The following is a 3,283-nucleotide window of genomic DNA, read 5'->3' as shown; positions in this document are numbered from 1 at the left end:
TTTCGAGTTACAACGTGTTGTTTATGGAAAACAAGATAATTTTGCACGATGCGGGATTTCCTTAAAACGTGGTTTTCTGAAAAATTTTGACGAAAGAAAATTCTCCTGTGGCTTCTCTTTTGAGGCTACACGTTTAGACGTGCACGCCACACCAAATCCTTTCGAGTTACAACGTGTTGTTTAAGAGATACAAGTTAATTTTGTATGATGCGTTATTTCTTTTCGTAAAGTGGTTCCAATACGTATGTATTTGTCTTTACTCTGCAACACTGTATTTCCTTATAACGTTGTATTCTTACATGTTCTTTCGAGAGAAAACTCTCCTGTGCATTCTCTTTAGAGGCTACATGCTCAGACATACACGCAACACCAAAGCTTTTCGAGTTACAACGTGTTGTTTAGGAAAAACAAGATAATTTTGCACGATGCGGGATTTCATTAAAACGTGGTTTTCTGACAAATTTTGACGAACGAAAGTTCTCCTGTAGGTTCTCTTTTGAGGCTAGACGTGTAGACGTACGAGCCACACCAAATATTTTTCAGTTACAACGTGTTGTTTAGGAGACACAAGCAAATATTGTACGATGCGTTATTTCTTCTCGTAAAGTGTTTCCAATACGTACATATTTGTCTTTACTCTGCAACACTGTATTTCCTTATAACATGGTATTCTTACATATTCTTTCGAGGGAAAACTCTCCTGTGCATTCTCTTTTGAGGCTACATGATTAGACAAACACGCAACACCAAAGCTTTTCGAGTTACAACGTGTTGTTTAGGAAAAAGAAGATGATTTCGCACGATGCGGGATTTCCTAAAAACCTGGTTTTCTGAAAAATTTTGACGAAAGAAAATTCTCCTGTGGGTTCTCTTTTGAGGCTTCATATTTAGACGTACACGTCACACCAAATCTTTTCGAGTTACAACGTGTTGTTTAGGAGATACAAGCTAATTTTTTATAATGCGTTAATTCTCGTAAAGTGTTTCCAATACGTACTTATTTGTCTTTACTCTGCAACACTGTATTTCCTTACAACGTGGCATTCTTACATATTCTTTCGAGAGAAAACTATCCTGTGCATTCCCTTTTGAGGCTAAACACTTAGACATACAGGCAACACCAAAGCTTTTTGAGTTACAACGTGTTGTTTATAAAAAACAAGATACTTTCGCACGATGCCGGATTTCTTTAAAACATGGTTTTCTGACAAATTTTGACGAAAGGAAATTATTCGGTTGGTTCTCTTTTGAGGCTTCACGTTTCGACGTGCATGTCACACCTAATCCTTTCGAGTTGCCACGTGTTGTTTAGGAAATACAGGCTAATTTTGTACGATGCTTTATTTCTTCTCGTAAAGTGTTTCCAATACGTACGTATTTGTCTTTACTCTGCAACACTGTATTTCCTTATAACGTGGTATTCTTACATATTCTTTCGAGAGAAAACTATCCAGTGCGTTCCCTTTTGAGGCTACACACTTAGACATACAGGCAACACCAAAGCTTTTCAAGTTACAACGTGTTGTTTATGAAAAACAAGATAATCTCGCACGATGCGGGATTTCCTCAAAACTTGGTGTTCTGACAAATTTTGACGAAAGAAAATTCTCCTGTGGGTTCCCTTTTGAGGCTACACGTTTAGACGTACATGCCACACCAAATCTTTTCGAGTTACAACATGTTGTTTAGGAGATACGAGCTCATTTTGTACGATGCTTTATTTCATCCCATAAAGTTTAAGGGTTTCCAATACGTACGTATTTGTCTTTACTCTGCAACACTGTATTTCCTTATAACATGGTATTCGTACATATTCTTTCGAGAGAAAACTCTCCTGTGCATTCTCTTTTGAGGCTACATGCTTAGACATACACGCAACACCAAAGCTTTTCGAGTTAAAACGTGTTGTTTAGGAAAAACAAGATAATTTCGCAGGATGCGGGATTTCCTTAAAACGTGGTTTTTTGACAAATTTTGACTTAAGAAAATTCTCATGTGGGTTCTCTTTTGAGGCTATACGTTTAGACGTATACGACACACCAAATCCTTTTGAGTTACAACGTGTTGTTTAGGAGATACAAGCTAATTTTGTATGATGCATAATTTCTTCTCGTAAAGTGTTTCCAATGTGTACTCATTTGTCTTTATTCTGAAAAATTGTATTTCCTTATAACGTGGTATTCTTACATATTCTTTCGAGAGAAAACTCTCCTGTGTGTTCTCTTTTGAGGCTACACGCTGAGACATACACGCAACACAAAAGCTTTTCGAATTACAACGTGTTGTTTAAGAAAAACAAGATAATTTCGCACGATGCGGGATTTCCTTAAAACGTGGTTTTCTGAAAATTTTGACGAAAGTAATTCTCCTATCTGTTCTCTTTTGAGGCTACACATTTAGACGTACACGCCACACCAAATCCTTTCGAGTTACAACGTGTTGTTTAGGAGATACGAGCTCATTTTGTACGATGCTTTCTTTCATCTCGTAAAGTTTAAGGGTTTCCAATATGAACGTATTTGTCTTTACTCTGCAACACTGTATTTCCTTATAACGTTGTATTCTTACATATTCTTTTGAGAGAAAACTCTCCTGTGTGTTCTCTTTTGAGGCTACACGCTGAGACATACACGCAACACCAAAGCTTTTCAAGTTACAACGTGTTGTTTAGGAAAAACAAGATAATTTCGCATGATGCAGGATTTCCTTAATACGTGGTTTTCTGACAAATTTGACCAAAGAAAATTCTCCTGTGGGTTCTCTTTTTGAGGCTACACGTTTAGACGTACACGCCACACCAAATCTTTTCGAGTTACAACGTGTTTTTTAGGAGATACAGCTAATTTTGTATGATGCGTTATTTCTTCTCGTAAAGTGTTTCCAATACGTACGTATTTGTCTTTATTCTGCAACACTGTATTTCCTTACAACCTGGTACTCTTACATATTCTTTCGAGTGAAAACTCTCCTGTGCGGTCTCTTTTGAGGCTACACACTGAGACATACACGCAACACCAAAGCTTTTCGAGTTACAACGTGTTGTTTAGGAAAAACAAGATAATTTCGCAGGATGCGGGATTTCTTTAAAACGTGGTTTTCTGACAAATTTTGACGAAAGAAAATTCTCCAGTGGGTTCTCTTTTGAAGCTAAACTTTTACACGTACACGCCAAACCAAATATTTTCGAGTTTCCACTTGTTGTTTAGGAGATACAAGCTAATATTGTATGATGCTTAATTTCTTCTCGTAAAGTGTTTCCAATATGTACGTATTTGTCTTTACT

This window comes from Apodemus sylvaticus, unplaced genomic scaffold (assembly GCF_947179515.1).
Source record: "Apodemus sylvaticus unplaced genomic scaffold, mApoSyl1.1 scaffold_55, whole genome shotgun sequence".
Classification (NCBI taxonomy): Eukaryota; Metazoa; Chordata; class Mammalia; order Rodentia; family Muridae; genus Apodemus; species Apodemus sylvaticus.
This window is presented reverse-complemented; position numbering follows the sequence as displayed.